This window comes from Aulostomus chinensis, chromosome 1 (genome assembly GCF_037954235.1).
Source record: "Aulostomus chinensis isolate RoL2024-O1b breed Wild chromosome 1, RoL_Achi_v1.0, whole genome shotgun sequence".
Classification (NCBI taxonomy): Eukaryota; Metazoa; Chordata; class Actinopteri; order Syngnathiformes; family Aulostomidae; genus Aulostomus; species Aulostomus chinensis.
The window spans coordinates 52,488,704-52,510,184 of record NC_141320.1 but is presented as its reverse complement, the minus strand read 5'-3'; the positions used below and the strand labels follow the sequence as shown (position 1 = coordinate 52,510,184).

Sequence of the window (21,481 nt, the reverse complement as noted above, 5' to 3'; positions counted from 1 at the left end):
TGAACTCAAAATGATGCTAACAGTAATGGAGTGAAAGTTTCGAATAACCTCAAAGTGATGTTGACAGTCATGTAATAAGAGTAGCTATGAACCTTAAAATAATGCAACAGTGATGTCAGAAGAATTGCTAATGATCTCAAAATGATGCGACAGTGATGTCGTACGAACTGCTAATGAACTCAAAATGATGCTAACAATAATGTAGTGAAAGTTTCAAACAACCTAAAAATGATGCTGACAGTAATGTAGTAAGAGTTGCTACGAACCTCCAAATAATGCGACAGTGATGTCGGAAGAATTGCTAATGATCTCAAAATGATGCGACAGTGATGGAGTAAGAATTGCTAATGAACTCAAAATGATGCTAACAGTAATGCAGTGAAAGTTTCGAATAACCTCAAAGTGATGCTGACAGTCATGTGGTTAGAGTTGCGAGTAACCTAAAAATGATGCTGACAGTAATGTAGTAAGAGTTGCTAATAACCTCAAAATAATGCTACAGTGATGTCGCAAGAATTGCTAATGAACTCAAAATGATGCTAACAGTAATGTAGTGAAAGTTTCGAATAACCTCAAAATGATGCTGACAGTCATGTAGTAAGAGTCGCTACGAACCTCAAAATAATGCAACAGTGATGTCGGAAGAATTGCTAATAAACTCAAAATGAAGCTCACAGTAATGTAGTGATAGTTGCAAATAAACTACATGATGCTTGCAGTAATGTAGTCAGTGTTTTGAACAACCTCAAAGTGATGCTGACAGTCATGTAGTAAGAGTTGCTACTAACGTCAAAATAATGCTCCAGTGATGTCGTAAGAATTGCTAATCACCTCAAATTGATGCTGACAGGAATGTAGTAAGTCTGCTAATAACCTTAAAATAATGCAACAGTGATGTAGTAAGAGTTACTACGAACCTCAAAATAATGTGACAGTGATGTAGTACGAATGGCGAATGATCTGAAATGATGGGACAGTGATGTAGTAAGAATTGCTAATGAACTTAAAATGATGCTAACAGTAATGTAGTGAAAGATGCGAGTAACCTCAAAGTGATGCTGAAAGTCATGTGGTTAGAGTTGGGAGTAACCTAAAAATGAGGCTGACAGTAATGTAGTAAGAGCTGCGAATGAACTCAAAATAATGCGACAGTGATGTCGGAAGAATTTCTAATGATTTCTAAATGATGCGACAGTAATGTACTAAGAATTGCTAATAACCTCAAAATAATGCTAGTGATGTCGTAAGAATTGCTAATGAACTCATTAATGAACTCAAAATGATGCTAACAGTAATGGAGTGAAATTTTCGAATAACCTCAAAGTGATGCTGACAGTCATGTAGTAAGAGCTGCTAAAAACCTCAAAATAATGCTACAGTGATGTAGTAAGAATTGATAATAAACTCAAAATGATGCTGACAGTCATGTAGTAAGAGTTGAAACTAGAACAACAAACTGTCCTCTGATGGTTGGACAGGTTGGTTTGGTCCGTCCTCTCACTCATCATTAAAAGCCCTTATTACTCATCATTCATCCAATCTGACACTCACGTCTGCAGTGGGGAATCCCCAGCAACCCGCGGCCCACATGGAGCAGTCTCGGCCAATCACGTGGGGTCTGCAGCGGCACCGACCACCAAATGGCTCGCAGGTGTCACTCTCAGCTCCAACCTCATGGCAGGCACAAGGCAGGGCGCCGTTGTTGAAGAGAGCCCAAGAGACACAGCTGAGCTGAGACAGAATGGAGACGAAGGACAGGAGGGACGACAGAGAAAAAGGAAACGTTAGCGAGACATTTTAGGAAAATTAGTTTAGTGGGGAAAAGGTTCTTAGCCAAACTTGCTAAATGGAAGGACAACAAAAAACAAAGATCTTCAAAAGAAAATTTGCACAAAGTGAAACCCTGCAAGAGAAAGTAAATCAAGAACTAAATATTCTTGAGGCTCAGGTCTTTAGTTCCAATGCTTGTAAATGACATCTGAATGCATTCACAACCCAAATCTGAGCAGACAGAAGCGTCCCAGTCAGGCCCAGTTTAGTTCCTCTAGAACATTCAGGGATACAGAACAGGGACCAACTCAGGCTGAGAGACACCGACTTGACATGAAAGCTGTTGAGGCCACAGTTGCTGATGAAGTGGTCAGATTTCTCCAGTGGTTCTTGGTTCAGGGAGCTGGAGCTGGAGCTGCTCTCAGGCACCACCAGGACGTAATCCTGGAGAGACAGAAGGAAGAAGTCCAGGCCTGACAGAGGAGAAGGAGGCACAGAGTAGAAACAGCAGATACGTGTCAGGAAAGGGAGAGGGTATCAGTCCAGCAGAGGAGCAGGAAACCTACCACCACAGGGCTCTGCCTGCAGGAACCTGCAGGTGAGGAGGACCTGGTGGTCCGGCACATCCAGAATGATCTGGTTTTCAGACACCGCCACGTTTCGGCAGCTGTAAGCGTGGGGACAGAAGGAGGCGTTGGCGTGGCCTGAAAGACACAAACAACCATCTCCATTTGAATGTTTCTCAAACAGCCGGAGCAGGAAAGCTAAGATGAATCAAAGATCCTCCACCCTGCCAGATCCGACCCTGGTAATGTAGACCTGCACAGGGTGGGTGGGGTGGAGCGGCTGGTGGTGGTGGAGGATGAAGACGTATCTGCCCAAAGCCTGGACACGGTGGTGTCCACCGCAGCGTTCTGAGTAGAAGGATGAGAGCGATGTTCAATGGTACATGTTTTCTTTCCTGAACCGCCGATGTTTCCAATCACGAATCTCAGTCATGAGATTTGAACATCATGAAGGAGTTCAAAAGTGTCAAACTGGGCCGGTCTCCATTTTATGAGTCCAGAGACCGAGGATAAAACTACAAGTCCCTGGTTCAGATTTGACTCGTCTGAATCCAAACACAGCAGCGTTCTTCCACCAGGCCAGAGGAGTTGATCATGATAACAAGATATCTTCATGCGACTACAACACACAAACTCATCACAAGAAAAGACTTCATGGTGGAACAACAAATCTCCTCCCAATGGGAAAAACATTGAGTTGAACAATCAACTTTTCCATGATGACATGGAGACCTTGGCAGCAGCAGCAGGCTTCCATTGGGGGCTGATATGCCAGCTCCACTTAGCCTTCTTTGGAATGGTTTCACCTGGAGTGATGCTGTTATTGAGACCTTTTATCTGGAACAACACCACCTGCATGGAGACTGAGGACTTCAACAGATGCAGATGTTGACCCAGAATAAATCTAAATATTCCAGATGTGTTAAATCGATCCAGCAGCAGTGGTGGGAGCGTCGTAAACTCACTCACTCAGCAGCTGTCAGCCTCCGTACCTGCACGGAGTCCAGCCTGATGTGGTCTCTGTTGTCTGCTCCCAGAGGTGGTCTGTCACCTCTGAACCAGGGGGCTCATCTCTCTGGTGGGAGGTCAGTGGAGGACCTGCAGCGGGGGAGGCCAGGATGGGCTCCTGTAGGAGGAGCTCTGGCCCTCCTTCAGCACCAGCCAGTGGGAGGGAGTTTGGAAGCGTGAGGGGACACAGGAGGAGCTACAGGGGGAGGGAAGGTGGATCAGAACCCTTCTAACAAGAGCGCTGAGGGGACAGAGGAGGAGCTACAGGGGGAGGGAAGGTGGATCAGAACCGTTCTAACAAGAGCGCTGAGGGGACACAGGAGGAGCTACAGGGGAGGGAAGGTGGATCAGAACCGTTCTAACAAGAGCGCCGAGGGGACAGAGGGGGGAGCTACAGGGGGAGGGAAGGTGGATCAGAACCGTTCTAACAAGAGCGCTGAGGGGACACAGGAGGAGCTACAGGGGGAGGGAAGGTGGATCAGAAACGTTCTAACAAGAGCGCTGAGGGGACACAGGAGGAGCTACAGGGGGAGGGGAGGTGGATCAGAACCGTTCTAACAAGAGCGCTGAGGGGACACAGGAGGAGCTACAGGGGGAGGGAAGGTGGATCAGAACCGTTCTAACAAGAGCGCTGAGGGGACACAGGAGGAGCTACAGGGGGAGGGAAGGTGGATCAGAACCGTTCTAACAAGAGCGCTGTCCCACTAATGTTCCTCACCAGAATCCTCCTGTCAGGGGGGAACCGTCCATGGGTGCTGATGCAGCGGACTGAGGGTTCAACGTAGTCCATGCTGAACTGGTCTTTAGGCACCAGGTGGACTTTGTGCTATAAACAGCGGCAAAAAAACAACAACAAAAAAAAAAGGGGGAGAATTTTAACAAAAGTATGCAAATGAACTGAAGATCAAAATAGAAAAAGTAAATCAAGGTGTTTTTCAAATGATTGCCAGCTATTTAGCTAAGAGAAGGACAAATGTCAATCAAGATGTCAGAATGGAACGATCCCACTGGCTTCTGGTCAAGGGAACCATGGAGATGCTAACTTCCTGTTGGACTATCAGGGTGTCTCATCCCTGACATGCTAACTTCCTGTTGGACTATTAGGGTGTCCCATCCCTGACATGCTAACTTCCTGTTGGACTATCAGGGTGTCTCATCCCTGACATGCTAACTTCCTGTTGGACGATAAGCGTGTCTCATCCCTGACATGCGAACTTACTGTTGGACTATAAAGTCTGATTTATGCTTCCGCGTCGCATAGTATTCATACCTACGCCGTCGACGAAGACCCCTACGCAGACCCTCCGCCGTAGCCAGACGCGCACCTCCAAAATATCCTTCCTCCGTGTCGCGTCGACGCGGGGTGACGTCACGTCGAAGACTATGATTGGTTTGCTCAGAACGTCATTTCCGGTTCAGTCGCAGCACAACAACACCGCCATTTTCAAAGTTTCTGTGGTGAAAGCTTCAAGAAAAAATGGACCAAGCAGAAGAAAGGATTATTCGCGGCACTACAAAGACTGACAAATGGCCAACAATTGTTGTTTGTGACCGGAAGAAAACCAAGGAATCCGACAAGAACCCCGTAAACAATACAAAGACAAAGCCACACCCCCTAGCGGCTTGGCGGTGAAGAGCAGAGCAACGCGTTCCCTCTACGCAGAATAAACCAGGCTTTCCAGTCGCACCTGTTTTACGCCCCCGTGCCAGATAAGGACCCCCATCGGGCTGTGCCACTCTGGAGGGAGCGCATCTCACAGTCAGTCAGCGGAACCATGCGGATCCGGGCCGGAGCTGTGGGAAGGAGCGCCAATTGTATCGGGTTGTTGTTTTCTGGACTGCAGCAGAACAGGAGCAGCCGGGACTTGAATGTAGAAGTAGGTTATCTTGAAGTTGACTCAGTTATGGTGAACGATATTGTGGTTCAACACTTTAATGAGCTTTAAGGCAAACATATTTCATGAGGAAACAACGCCGGAATTGGACGGATTTCAGCGGCACACAACAACGTATCCGATACACCTCATTGGAAACCTGGTGGTCTAAGACTAAGAAACACCAGTCACCATGAAGAAAGGAACTTTTAGCTGAGTACTCATGTTCTTTTCTGCAGGTTGAATGTGGCATTTGTTGGACAGAAGCGTCTCATCTCAACAAAAGCACCTCTTCAGTGCTGAGGCATGATGGGGCCAGGCATGAGAATGAAGTCCCAGATCCACCAGGATGAACTCAGGTATACAGCCACTCTCCAACTGACTCACAGTTGCTTCATTGATCATTAATTCCTATTCATTTCTTCTCTCCTTCATCTTTAACCATCCAGCTTCCAGGAAGCAGATGCTGGATGAGGCTCTGCTGAATTTCATCCTGAAGGACTGCCAGCCCCTCAGCACTGTTGAGAGGGAAGGGTTCAGGGAACTGGTTCAGGTCCTTGAGCCTCATATGTTTGCCAACCAGAAAGGTTTGTGTGGAAATGATCTAAAGCAGTCGTTGATATCTCCAGTTTATTTCATCTCTAATTTTAATGTATTGATTTACTCTGGGTGTCATTTTCAGACCATCAAACAAACGGTGGCTAAAAAGTACCAGGAGGAACGGGAAGGAGTGAAAAAGGAAGTCCAGCTGCCATGTGGACATCTGTGGACATGGAGGCTCCCTTGGCTCTGACCTGTCTCTGCATTCGTGAGAATGATTGTGTTGGGAGTGCAAGACTTTCCACAAAGTCACCCTGCTGACAGTTTGGCCCCAGTCCAAAGAGGCCTGATGGAGGACTGGGCCATCACCAACAAAGTGAAGTGTCTTGTGAGCGACGCAGCACCAAACATGACAGCATCCACTAGACAGCTCCAAATTCACCACTCAGTCTGCACTGCACATCGTCTGAATCTAGGAGTCAGAAAATCCTGTGATCAGATCCCCACTTCCATCATCAGACACAAAGCCAGGAACACTGTCACATCCTTCAGATCAGCACTACAGCCAAGGAGAAGCTGGCTCAGGTGCAGCAACAGATGGGGGGGCCATGACTGTCAGCATCATTTTTATTTCATAAGCAACTCTCATTACATCACTTTAGCATCATTTTGAGTTCATTAGCAATTCTAACTCCATTACTGTCACATCATTTTTAGATCATGACCAATTCTTCCAAAATCACTGTCGCATTATTTGGAGGATCGTAGCAACTCTTACTACATTACTGTCAGCATCACTTTGAGTTTATTAGCAACTATCACTACATTACTGTTAGCATCATTTTGAGTTGATTAGCAATTCTTCCGACATCACTGTCGCATTATTTTGAGGTTTCTTAGAAACTCTTACTACATTACTGTTGCATTGTTTTGAGGTTCGTAGTAACTCTTACTACATGACTGTCAGCATCACTTTGAGGTTGTTCGAAACACTTACTACATTACTGTAAGCATCACTGAGTTTATTAGCAACTATCACTACATGACTGTTAGCATAATTTTGAGTTCATCAGCAATTCTTACGACATCACTGTCGTCTTAATTTTATGTCCGTAGTAACTCTTACTACATGACTGTCAGCCTCACTTTGAGGTTGTTCGAAACACTTACTACATCACTGTCGCATCACTTTGAGTTTATGAGCAACTATAACTCCATTACTTTTAGCATCACTTTGAGTTCATTTCAAATTTCACTTCATTACTGTTAGCATCATTCTGAGTTCATTAGCAATTCTTCCGACATCACTGTAGCATTATTTTGAGATCATTAGCAATTCTTACTACATCACTGTCGCATTATTTTAGGATCGTAGCAACTCTTAATACATCACTGTCGCATCATTTTTAAGTTACTCGCAACTCTAACCACATGACTGTCAGCATCACTTTGAGGTTATTCGAAACTTTCACTACATTACTTTAGCATCATTTTGAGATCATTAGCAATTCTTACTACATCACTGTTGCATCATTTTTGAGATCATTTCCAATTCTTCCAACATCACTGTCGCATTATTTGAGGTTCGTAGCAACTCTTACTATATCACTGTTGCATTATTTTGAGGTTCATAGCAACTCTTACTACATGACTGTCAGCATCACTTTGAGATGATTAGCAACAATCACTGCATTACTGTTAGCATCATTTTGAGTTCATTAGCAATTCTTACTACATCACTTTCGCATCATTTTTAGATCATTTGCAATTCTTCCAACATCACTGTCGCATTTTTTGAGGTTCGTAGCAACTCTTACTATATCACTGTTGCATTATTTTGAGGTTCATAGCAACTCTTACTACATGACTGTCAGCATCACTTTGAGATTATTAGCAACTATCACTACATTACTTTTAGCATCATTTTGAGTTCATTAGCAATTCTGATTACATCACTGTCGCATCAATTTGAGATCATTTGCAATTCTTCCAACATCACTGTCGCATTTTTTGAGGTTCGTAGCAACTCTTACTACATGACTGTCAGCATCACTTTGAGATCATTAGCAACTATCACTACATTACTTTTAGCATCATTTTGAGTTCATTAGCAATTCTTACTTCATCACTGTCGCATCATTTTGAGATCATTAGAAATTCTTCCTACATCACTGTAGCATTATTTTGAGGTTATTAGCAACTCTTACTACATGACTGTCAGCATCACTTTGGGGTTGTTCGAAACAAATATTACATTACTGTCAGCATCACTGAGTTTATTAGCAACTATCACTAAATTACTGTTAGCATCATTTTGAGTTCATTTCCAATTCTTCTGACATCACTTTCGCTCTATTTTGAGGTGATTAGTAACTCTTACTACATGACTGTCAGCATCACTTTGGGGTACTTCGAAACACTTACTACATTACTGTAAGCATCACTGAGTTTATTAGCAACTATCGCTAAATTACTGTTAGCATCATTTTGAGTTTATTAGCAATTCTTACGACATCACTGTTGTATTAATTTGAGGTTCGTAGTAACTCTTACTACATGACTGTCAGCCTCACTTTGAGGTTGTTCGAAACACTACATGACTGTCAGCATCACTTTGAGTTTATTAACAACTATCACTACATTACTGTTAGCATCATTTTGAGTTTATTAGCAATTCTTACGACATCACCGTCGCATCATTTTGAGATCATTAGCAATTTTTACGACATCATTGTAGCATTATTTTGAGGTTATTAGCAACTTTTACTACATTACTGTCAGCATCATTTTTAGGTTACTCGCAACTCTAACCACATGACTGTCAACATCACTTTGAGGTTATTCGAAACTTTCACTACATTATTGTTAGCATCATTTTGAGATCATTAGCAATTCTTCCTCCATTACTGTCACATCATTTTTAGATCATGACCAATTCTTCCAACATCAGTGTCGCATTATTTGGAGGATCGTAGCAACTCTTACTACATTACTGTCAGCATCACTTTGAGTTTATTTGCAACTATCACTACATTACTGTTAGCATCATTTTGAGTTGATTAGCAATTCTTCCGACATCACTGTCGCATTATTTTGAGGTTATTAGCAGCTCTTACTACATTACTGTCAGCATCATTTTGAGTTCATTAGCAATTCTTCCGACATCACTGTCGCATTATTTGGAGGTTCGTAGCAACTCTTACTACATTACTGTTTCATGATTTTGAGGTTAGTAGCAACTCTTACTACATGACTGTCAGCATCACTTTGATTTCATTTCAACTTTCACTTCATTACTTTTAGCATCATTTTTGATTTTATTAGCAATTCTTCCGACATCACTGTCGCATTATTTTGAGGTCATTAGCAACTCTGACTACATGACTGTCAGCATCACTTTGAGGTTATTCGAAACTTTCACTACATTACTGTTAGCATCATTTTGAGTACATTAGCAATTCTTACTCCATTACTGTCAGCATCATTTTGAGATCATGAGCAATTCTTCCGACATCACTGTCACATTATTTTAGGATCGTAGCAACTCTTAATACATCACTGTTGCATTATTTTGAGGTTAGTAGCAACTATCACTACATTACTTTTAGCATCATTTAGAGTTTATTAGCAATTCTTACGACATCACTGTCGCATCATTTTGAGATCAATAGCAATTTTTACGACATTATTGTAGCATTATTTTGAGGTTATTAGCAACTTTTACTACATTAATGTCAGCATCATTTTTAGGTTACTCGCAACTGTAACCACATGACTGTCAACATCACTTTGAGGTTATTCGAAACTTTCACTAAATTACTTTTAGCATCATTTTGAGTTTATTAGCAATTCTCACGACATCACTGTCGCATCATTTTGAGATCATGAGCAATTTTTACGACATCATTGTAGCATTATTTTGAGGTTATTAGCAACTCTTACTACATTATTGTCAGCATCATTTTGAGTTCATTAGCAATTCTTACTCCATGACTGTCACATCATTTTTAGATCATGACCAATACTTCCAACATCACTGTCGCATTATTTGGAGGATCGTAGCAACTCTTACTACATTACTGTCAGCATCACTTTGAGTTTATTAGCAACTATCACTACATTACTGCTAGCATCATTTTGAGTTGATTAGCAATTCTTACGACATCACTGTCGCATCATTTTGAGATTATTAGTAATTCGTCCGACATCACTGTCGCATTATTTTGAGGTTATTAGCAGCTCTTACTACATTACTGTCAGCATCATTTTGAGTTCATTAGCAATTCTTCCGACATCACTGTCGCATTATTTGGAGGTTTCTTAGAAACTCTTACTACATTACTGTTGCATTGTTTTGAGGTTAGTAGCAACTCTTACTACATGACTGTCAGCATCACTTTGAGGTTGTTCGAAACACTTACTACATTACTGTAAGCATCACTGAGTTTATTAGCAACTATCAATACATTACTGTTAGCATCATTTTGAGTTCATCAGCAATTCTTACGACATCACTGTCGCATTATTTTGAGATCATTAGCAATTCGTCCGACATCACTGTCGCATTATTTTGACGTTCACAGCAACTCTTACTACATGACTGTCAGCATCACTTTGAGTTCATTAGCAACTATCACTACATTACTGTCAGCATCACTTTGAGTTCATTTCAAATTTCACTTCATTACTGTTAGCATCATTTTGAGTTGATTAGCAATTCTTCCGACATCACTGTAGCATTATTTTGATATCATTAGCAATTCTTACTACATCACTGTAGCATTATTTTGAGGTTATTTGCAACTCTTACTGCATGACTGTCACCATCATTTTTAGGTTACTCGCAACTCTAACCACATGACTGTCAGCATCACTTTGAGGTTATTCGAAACTTTCACTACATTACTGTTAGCATCATTTTGAGTACATTAGCAATTCTTACTCCATTACTGTCAGCATCATTTTGATATCATGAGCAATTCTTCCGACATCACTGTCGTATTATTTTGAGGTTCGTTGCAACTCTGACTACATCACTGTCAGCATCACTTTGAGTTTATTAGCAACTATCACTACATTACTGTTAGCATCATTTTGAGTTTATTAGCAATTCTTACAACATCACTGTCGTATTTATTTGAGGTTCGTAGTAACTCTTACTACATGACTGTCAGCCTCACTTTGAGGTTGTTCCAAACACTTACTACATTACTGTCAGCATCACTTTGAGGTTATTCGAAAGTTTCACTACATTACTGTTAGCATCATTTTGAGTTCATTAGCAATTCTTACGACATCACTGTCGCATCATTTTGAGATCATTAGCAATTTTTACGACATCATTGTAGCATTATTTTGAGGTTATTAGCAACTTTTACTACATTAATGTCAGCATCATTTTTAGGTTACTCGCAACTGTAACCACATGACTGTCAACATCACTTTGAGGTTATTCGAAACTTTCACTAAATTACTTTTAGCATCATTTTGAGATCATTAGCAATTCTTACTCCATTACTGTCAGCATCATTTTGAGATCATGAGCAATTCTTCCGACATCACTGTCGCATTATTTTAGGATCGTAGCAACTCTTAATACATCACTGTCGCATTATTTTGAGGTTCGTAGCAACTCTTACTACATGACTGTCAGCATCACTTTGAGATTATTAGCAACTATCACTGCATTACTGTTAGCATCATTTTGAGTTCATTAGCAATTCTTACTACATTACTGTCGCATAATTTTGAGATCATTTGCAATTCTTCCAACATCACTGTCACATTTTTTGAGGTTCGTAGCAACTCTTACTATATCACTGTCGCATTATTTTGAGGTTCATAGCAACTCTTACTACATGACTGTCAGCATCACTTTGAGATTATTAGCAACTATCACTGCATTACTGTTAGCATCATTTTGAGTTCATTAGCAATTCTTACTACATCACTGTCGCATCATTTTTAGATCATTTGCAATTCTTCCAACATCACTGTCGCATTTTTTGAGGTTCGTAGCAACTCTTACTATATCACTGTCGCATTATTTTGAGGTTCATAGCAACTCTTACTACATGACTGTCAGCATCACTTTGAGATTATTAGCAACTATCACTGCATTACTGTTAGCATCATTTTGAGTTCATTTCCAATTCTTCTGACATCACTTTCGCTCTATTTTGAGGTGATTAGCAACTCTTACTACATGACTGTCAGCATCACTTTGGGGTACTTCGAAACACTTACTACATTACTGTAAGCATCACTGAGTTTATTAGCAACTATCACTAAATTACTGTTAGCATCATTTTGAGTTTATTAGCAATTCTTACGACATCAGTGTCGTCTTAATTTGAGGTTCATAGTAACTCTTACTACATGACTGTCAGCCTCACTTTGAGGTTGTTCGAAACACTTACTACATGACTGTCAGCATCACTTTGAGTTTATTAGCAACTATCACTACATTACTTTTAGCATCATTTTGAGTTTATTAGCAATTCTTACGACATCACTGTCGCATCATTTTGAGATCATTAGCAATTTTTACGACATTATTGTAGCATTATTTTGAGGTTATTAGCAACTTTTACTACATTAATGTCAGCATCATTTTTAGGTTACTCGCAACTGTAACCACATGACTGTCAACATCACTTTGAGGTTATTCGAAACTTTCACTAAATTACTTTTAGCATCATTTTGAGTTTATTAGCAATTCTTACGACATCACTGTCGCATCATTTTGAGATCATTAGCAATTTTTACGACATCATTGTAGCATTATTTTGAGGTTATTAGCAACTCTTACTACATTACTTTAGCATCATTTTGAGTTTATTAGCAATTCTTACTACATCACTGTTGCATCATTTTTGAGATCATTTCCAATTCTTCCAACATCACTGTCGCATTATTTGAGGTTCGTAGCAACTCTTACTATATCACTGTTGCATTATTTTGAGGTTCATAGCAACTCTTACTACATGACTGTCAGCATCACTTTGAGATGATTAGCAACAATCACTGCATTACTGTTAGCATCATTTTGAGTTCATTAGCAATTCTTACTACATCACTTTCGCATCATTTTTAGATCATTTGCAATTCTTCCAACATCACTGTCGCATTTTTTGAGGTTCGTAGCAACTCTTACTACATGACTGTCAGCATCACTTTGAGATTATTAGCAACTATCACTACATTACTTTTAGCATCATTTTGAGTTCATTAGCAATTCTTACTTCATCACTGTCGCATCATTTTGAGATCATTAGCAACTCTTACTACATTACTGTCAGCATAATTTTTTCTTCATGAACAATTCTTCCTACATCACTGTAGCATTATTTTGAGGTTATTAGCAACTCTTACTACATGACTGTCAGCATCACTTTGGGGTTGTTCGAAACACTTATTACATTACTGTAAGCATCACTGAGTTTATTAGCAACTTTCACTACATTACTGTTAGCATCATTTTGAGTTCATTTCCAATTCTTCTGACATCACTTTCGCTCTATTTTGAGGTGATTAGCAACTCTTACTACATTACTGTCAGCATCACTTTGAGTTTATAAACAACTATCACTACATTACTGTTAGCATCATTTTGAGTTGATTAGCAATTCTTACGACATCACTGTCGCATCATTTTGAGATCATTAGTAATTCGTCCGACATCACTGTCGCATTATTTTGAGGTTATTAGCAGCTCTTACTACATTACTGTCAGCATCATTTTGAGTTCATTAGCAATTCTTCCGACATCTCTGTCGCATTATTTGGAGGTTTCTTAGAAACTCTTACTACATTACTGTTGCATTGTTTTGAGGTTAGTAGCAACTCTTACTTCATGACTGTCAGCGTCACTTTGAGTTTATTAGCAACTATCACTACATTACTGTTAGCATCATTTTGAGTTGATTAGTAATTCTTACGACATCACTGTCGCATCATTTTGAGATCATGAGGAATTCTTCCGACATCACTGTCGCATTATTTTGAGGTTCGTAGCAACTCTTCCTATATCACTGTCGCATTATTTTGAGGTTCGTAGCAACTCTTACTACATGACTGTCAGCATCACTTTGAGATTATTAGCAACTATCACTGCATTACTGTCACATCATTTTGAGATCATTAGCAATTCTTCTGACATCACTGTCGCATTATTTTGAGGTTCGTAGCAACTCTTCCTATATCACTGTCGCATTATTTTTAGGTTCGTAGCAACTCTTACTACATGACTGTCAGCATCACTTTGAGATTATTAGCAACTATCACTGCATTACTGTTAGCATCATTTTGAGTTCATTAGCAATTCTTACTACATCACTGTCGCATCAATTTGAGATCATTTGCAATTCTTCCAACATCACTGTCGCATTTTTTGAGGTTCGTAGCAACTCTTACTACATGACTGTCAGCATCACTTTGAGATTATTAGCAACTATCACTACATTACTTTTAGCATCATTTTGAGTTCATTAGCAATTCTTACTTCATCACTGTCGCATCATTTTGAGATCATTAGAAATTCTTCCTACATCACTGTAGCATTATTTTGAGGTTATTAGCAACTCTTACTACATGACTGTCAGCATCACTTTGGGGTTGTTCGAAACAAATATTACATTACTGTCAGCATCACTGAGTTTATTAGCAACTATCACTAAATTACTGTTAGCATCATTTTGAGTTCATTTCCAATTCTTCTGACATCACTTTCGCTCTATTTTGAGGTGATTAGCAACTCTTACTACATGACTGTCAGCATCACTTTGGGGTACTTCGAAACACTTACTACATTACTGTAAGCATCACTGAGTTTATTAGCAACTATCGCTAAATTACTGTTAGCATCATTTTGAGTTTATTAGCAATTCTTACGACATCACTGTCGTATTAATTTGAGGTTCGTAGTAACTCTTACTACATGACTGTCAGCCTCACTTTGAGGTTGTTCGAAACACTACATGACTGTCAGCATCACTTTGAGTTTATTAGCAACTATCACTACATTACTGTTAGCATCATTTTGAGTTTATTAGCAATTCTTACGACATCACCGTCGCATCATTTTGAGATCATTAGCAATTTTTACGACATCATTGTAGCATTATTTTGAGGTTATTAGCAACTTTTACTACATCACTGTCGCATCATTTTGAGATCATTAGCAATTCTTCTGACATCACTGTCGCAATATTTTGAGGTTCGAAGCAACTGTTACTACATTATTTTTGCATTATTTTAAGGTTCGTAGCAAGTCTTCCTACATGACTGTCACCATCACTTTGAGGTTATTCGAAACACTTACTACATTACTATAAGCATCACTGAGTTGATTAGCAACTATCACGACATTACTGTTAGCATCATTTTAAGTTCATTAGCAATTCTTCCGACATCACTGTCGCAATATTTTGAGGTTCGTAGCAACTTTTACTATATTACTGTCGCATTATTTTGAGGTTCGTAGCAACTCTTACTACATGACTGTCAGCATCACTTAGAGGTTATTCGAAACACTTACTACATTACTGTAAGCATCACTGACTTGATTAGCAACTATCACTACATTACTGTTAGCATCATTTTAAGTTCATGAGCAATTCTTACTACATCACTGTCGCATCATTTTAAGATCTTTAGCAATTCTTCTGACATCACTGTCGCATTATTTTGAGGTTCGTAGCAACTCTTACTACATTACTGTAAGCATCACTGACTTGATTAGCAGCTACCACTACATTACTGTTAGCATCATCTTGAGTTCATTAGCAATTCTTCCGACATCACTGTCGCAATATTTTGAGGTTCGTAGCAACTTTTACTACATTACTTTCACATTATTTTGAGGTTCGTAGCAACTCTTACTACATGACTGTCAGCATCCCTTTGAGGTTATTCGGAACACTTACTACATTACTGTAAGCATCACTGAGTTGATTAGCAACTATCACTACATTACTGTTAGCATCATTTTGAGTTCATTAGCAATTCTTCCGACATCACTGTCGCAATATTTTGAGGTTCGTAGCAACATTTACTACATTACTGTCGCATTATTTTGAGTTTCGTAGCAACACTTCCTACATGACTGTCAGCATCACTTTGAGGTTATTTGAAAGTTTCACTCCATTATTGTTTGCATCATTTTGAGTTCATTAGCAATTCTTTCGACATCACTGTCGCAATATTTTGAGGTTCGTAGCAACTTTTACTACATCACTGTCGCAATATTTTGAGGTTCGTAGCAACTTTTACTTCATTACTGTCGCATTATTTTGAGGTTCGTAGCAACACTTACTACATGACTGTCAGCATCACTTTGAGGTTATTCGAAAGTTTCACTCCATCACTGTTAGCATCATTTTTAGTTCATTAGCAATTCTTACTACATCACTGTTGCATCATTTTGAGATCATTAGCAATTCTTCTGACATCACTGTCACATTATTTTGAGGTTCGTAGCAACTCTTACTACATTATTTTTGCATTATTTTAAGGTTCGTAGCAACTCTTACTACATTACTGTCAGCATCACTTTGAGTTTATTAGCAACTATCACTACATGACTGTTAGCATCATCTTGAGTTCATTAGCAATTCTTCCGACATCACTGTCGTATTTATTTTTAGGTTCGTAGCAACTTTAACTACATTACTGTCGCATTATTTTGAGGTTCGTAGGAACTCTTAGTACATGACTGTCAGCATCACTTTGAGGTTATTCGAAACGTTCACTCCATTACTGTTTGCATCATTTTGAGTTCATTCGCAATTCTTACTAAATCACTGTCGCATCATTTTGAGATCATTAGCAATTCTTCTGACATCACTGTCACATTATTTTTAGGTTCGTAGCAACTCTTACTACATTATTGTTGCATTATTTTAAGTTTCGTAGCAACTCTTACTACATTACTGTCAGCATCACTTTGAGTTTATTAGCAACTATCACTACATTACTTTTTGCATCATTTTTAGTTTCTGAGCAATTCTCACGACATCACTGTAGCATTGAATTGAGTTCATTAGCAACTCTGACTAAATGACTGTCAGCATCACTTTGAGGTTGTTCGAAACTCTTACTACATTACTGTAAGCATCACTGAGTTTCTTAGCAACTATCACTACATTACTGTTAGCATCATCTTGAGTTCATTAGCAATTCTTCCGACATCACTGTCGCATTATTTTGAGGTTCGTAGCAACACTTACTACATGACTGTCATCATCACTTTGAGTTTATTCGAAAGTTTCACTCCATGACTGTTAGCATCATTTTGAGTTCATTAGCAATTCTTACTACATCACTGTCGCATCATTTGGAGATCATTAGCAATTCTTCCGACATCACTGTCGCAATATTTTGAGGTTCGTAGCAACTCTTACTACATTACTGTCGCATTTTTTGGAGGTTCGTAGCAACTATCACTACATTACTGTTTGCATCCTTTTGAGTTTATCAGCAATTCTCACGACATCACTGTAGCATTGAATTGAGTTCATTAGCAACTCTTACTAAATGACTGTCAGCATCACTTTGAGGTTGTTCGAAACTCTTACTACATTACTGTAAGCAACACTGACTTGATTAGCAACTACCACTACATTACTGTTAGCATCATCTTGAGTTCATTAGCAATTCTTCCGACATCACTGTCGCAATATTTTGAGGTTCGTAGCAACTTTTACTGCATTACTTTCGCATTATTTTTAGGTTCGTAGCAACTCTTACTACATGACTGTCAGCATCACTTTGAGGTTATTCGAAACACTTACGACATTACTGTAACATGACTGAGTTGATTAGCAACTATCACTACATTACTGTTAGCATCATTTTGAGTTCATTAGCAATTCTTCCGACATCACTGTCGCAATATTTTGAGGTTCGTAGCAACTTTTACTTCATTACTGTCGCATTATTTTGAGGTTCGTAGCAACACTTACTACATGACTGTCAGCATCACTTTGAGGTTATTCGAAAGTTTCACTCCATCACTGTTAGCATCATTTTTAGTTCATTAGCAATTCTTACTACATCACTGTTGCATCATTTTGAGATCATTAGCAATTCTTCTGACATCACTGTCACATTATTTTGAGGTTCGTAGCAACTCTTACTACATTATTTTTGCATTATTTTAAGGTTCGTAGCAACTCTTACTACATTACTGTCAGCATCACTTTGAGTTTTTTAGCAACTATCACTACATGATTGTTAGCATCATCTTGAGTTCATTAGCAATTCTTCCGACATCACTGTCGTATTTATTTTTAGGTTCGTAGCAACTTTAACTACATTACTGTCGCATTATTTTGAGGTTCGTAGGAACTCTTAGTACATGACTGTCAGCATCACTTTGAGGTTATTCCAAACGTTCACTCCATTACTGTTAGCATCATTTTGAGTTCATTCGCAATTCTTACTAAATCACTGTCGCATCATTTTGAGATCATTAGCAATTCTTCTGACATCACTGTCACATTATTTTTAGGTTCGTAGCAACTCTTACTACATTATTGTTGCATTATTTTAAGGTTCGTAGCAACTCTTACTACATTACTGTCAGCATCACTTTAAGTTTATTAGCAACTATCACTACATTACTTTTTGCATCATTTTTAGTTTATGAGCAATTCTCACGACATCACTGTAGCATTGAATTGAGTTCATTAGCAACTCTGACTAAATGACTGTCAGCATCACTTTGAGGTTGTTCGAAACTCTTACTACATTACTGTAAGCATCACTGAGTTTCTTAGCAACTATCACTACATTACTGTTAGCATCATCTTGAGTTCATTAGCAATTCTTCCGACATCACTGTCGCATTATTTTGAGGTTCGTAGCAACACTTACTACATGACTGTCATCATCACTTTGAGGTTATTCGAAAGTTTCACTCCATTACTGTTAGCATCATTTTTAGTTCATTAGCAATTCTTACTACATCACTGTCGCATCATTTTGAGATCATTAGCAATTCTTCCGACATCACTGTCGCAATATTTTGAGGTTCGTAGCAACTCTTACTACATTACTGTCAGCATCACTTTGAGGTTGTTCGAAAATTTCACTTCATTACTGAAAGAATCACTGAGTTTATAGCAACTATCACTACATTACTTTTAGCATCATTTTGAGTTTATTAGCAATTCTTACTCCATCACTGTCGCATCATTTTGAGGTTCGAAGCAACTCTTACTACATCACTGTCAGCATTACTTTGAGGTTCGTAGCAATTCTTACTACATGACTGTCAGCATCACTTTGAGGTTGTTCGAAACACTTTCTACATTACATTTAGCATCTCTTTTAGTTCATTTGCAATTCATACTAAATCACTGTCGCATCATTTTGAGATCATTAGCAATTCTTCTGACATCACTGTCGCATTATTTTGAGGTTGGTAGCTACTCTTACTATATTAGTGTCAGCATCACTTTGAGTTTATTAGCAACTACCACTACATTACTGTTAGCATCATTTTGAGTTCATTAGCAATTCTTATGACATCACTGTCGCATTATTTTGAGGTTGGTAGCTACTCTTACTATATTAGTGTCAGCATCACTTTGAGTTTATTAGCAACTATCACTACATTACTGTTAGCATCATTTTGAGATCATTAGGAATTCTTCCGACATCACTGTAGCAATATTTTGAGGTTCGTAACAACTTTTACTACATTACTGTAGCATTATTTTGAGGTTAGTAGCAACTCTTACTACATGACTGTCAGCATCACTTTGAGGTTATTTGAAACTTTCACTACATTACTGTTAGCATCATTTTGAGTTCAATAGCAATTTTTACAACATCATTGTAGCATTATTTTGAGGTTATTAGCAACTCTTCTTCCATTACTGTTGCATCATCTTGAGTTCATTAGCAATTCTTCCGACATCACTGTAGCATTATTTTGAGGTTTTGAGGTACCTTTGTTTTTTAACCTCGTCCCCACTGATCCTGGATCTGCTCGATGTTCCTGCCTGTTAATAGGAAGGTTTTCATCACCACTGTTGCAGGATGTGCTGCTGATGGAGAATTGTTGGGTGGAGGTTCATTGAAGGAGTTTGGTGCTGGACCTGCTCTACTAGTAAAGAGTCAGGAGAGAACTTACTTGTGATTTTGTGCAATACAAATAAAATTAACTTGACCAGTGTTATTTGTAGTCTTTTGTTAATTGCATGCCACATTAAATTATTGTTGGTCACTTTTCTAGCAACAGTCTCACAGTGGCAAGACAAGAACACTTCTACTTTTAATGTTGACAGTTTGTTCAACACTGAACTTCATCCAGTACCATGTTGTCAAACACTGGAACCTCCACAGCACCTGAACAGGGACTTGAACCCTGGACCCTCAGATTAAAAGTCTGATGCTCTACCGTCTGAGCTCCTCAGGCTCTTTCTACAGCATTGAGACAGGAACAGAAACACCTGTGAAGGTCAAACTGATGCTTTCTTGACTTGTTCAGTCCTCCATGTTGAAGTCCATCATGCTTTTGATTGGCTCTGATTCTCTGTGGCAAAATCCAACAAGAGGCTCCAAAAATGTCCTGAATGTCACAAGAATGCACAGGACAAGATGTTAGTTTCCTTCATGTCTGCAGTTCCTCCACTGGAAAGTAAAGTCAATGCTGCTCCTCTGCTGAAACCTGGGATCAGACCAGGGACCTTTAGATCTTCAGTCTAAGGCTCTCCCAACTGAGCTGGTTCAGTTCTGAGGGAGGGCCCTGCTTCTGTCATTTATAATCTCTTCCACTCTCACTGGACCTTAGAGAGGATTGGAGCTTCTGAAGTCCTGACACATTGAACAGTTCTCCAGGACCAAACTGAACGAACTGAAGAAGCTTCTTGGAACTCTAAACTTCTTAACTCACTTTCTCCAAGAACTGTGCCTGGACGAAGGCCGTTTCCAGCTGTCCTTCAAGCTGACGAGGGCCAAGTTTGATGACCTGTTTGTGAGGATATCAAGGATGGACACCAACTACAGGCTCCAGGTCCATTGACATGACTTCCCTGACACCAGGGGAATGTCAGTGCTGACAGGCTCTCTGGACTCATTGTCATGAGAATTTGTCACATCAGTTGAATATCTTCACATACGTGAATTCATTGAAGGAGTGTGGTTCTGGACCTGCTCTACCTGTCAAGTGTCTTGAGAGAACGTTTGTTGTGATGTGGCACAATATAAATAACATTGACTCGACAATAAATCGACTCTTTCCCCAACCATTTAAAGCAAACAGCCGTTCCCACTGATCCTGGATCTGCGCAACGTCCCTGCTTTTTAAAAGGAAAATTGTCATCATTGCTTTTGCAGGATGTGCTGGCTGATGGAGAATTGTTGGCTATAAACTCATTGAAGTCAGTCCAAGTCAATAGTTTTGAGCAAACTCATGACTCCTGATGTTTAACTCAATTGTTTGTTAAACACAGAGATCCAGGTGTAGTCCCTCTATGTTCATCCACTAAACTAGAATAGAGTTCTCCTCTTTCCATGGTGGAACAAAGAAGGGGGAGGGTCAATAAGAATATGATCTTTGGACGTTACAGCATCTAAAGACTCAAATCCATATTTCAGGATACATATTTGAGAGGGAGGAAACAGTGATGGGAGGCTGGAGGCTTGAAGGGCTTGATTTTTAGCGGCCAGTGAAGCCACCTTTTGCTGGCTGAGTCCCAGAGACTCATGGAGGCT

At 39.4% G+C, this 21,481-nt stretch overlaps 1 protein-coding gene across 1 annotated transcript in view; it reads right to left on the bottom strand.

Annotated features, from left to right (window-relative positions):
- The window catches only part of LOC147272180 (uncharacterized), a 430,453-nt gene that overhangs the window by 381,459 nt on the left and 27,513 nt on the right, over positions 1 to 21,481 (bottom strand). The gene's annotated exons all lie outside the window — the stretch shown is intronic.